This window comes from Phacochoerus africanus, chromosome 8 (genome assembly GCF_016906955.1).
Source record: "Phacochoerus africanus isolate WHEZ1 chromosome 8, ROS_Pafr_v1, whole genome shotgun sequence".
In the NCBI taxonomy this organism is placed as follows: domain Eukaryota; kingdom Metazoa; phylum Chordata; class Mammalia; order Artiodactyla; family Suidae; genus Phacochoerus; species Phacochoerus africanus.
In genome coordinates this window covers 157,692,287-157,692,664 of record NC_062551.1, presented here as the reverse complement: position 1 = coordinate 157,692,664, position 378 = coordinate 157,692,287, and positions in this window count along the sequence as shown.

Sequence of the window (378 nt, the reverse complement as noted above, 5' to 3'; positions counted from 1 at the left end):
GTGTCCATGAGGACACAAGTTCCACCCCTGGCCTCGCTCAGTGGGTTAAGGATCTAGCGTTGCGGTGAGCTGTGGTGTGTAGGTCACAGGTGTGGCTTGGATCTGACCCCTATAGCTTAGGAACGTCCATATGCCTCAGGTGCAGCCCTAAAAAAAAAAAAAAAGAGTTTACCTGGGAGGCTATCCAGGAAGCACAAGTGGGAAGCGGGGCAGTGAGACAGGGATGAGAAGATTCCGGGTGTGTTAACCAGCGCTAACCCCGAGGGCTACCGAGGCTCCGCCCCCTCGGGCCCCTCTGGGAGATGGTGTTCCAGAGGGGGAAGGAAGCAGCGTTTGCCCACCAATGGCCAGCTGCCCCTGGATGACCGCGGCTCAAGG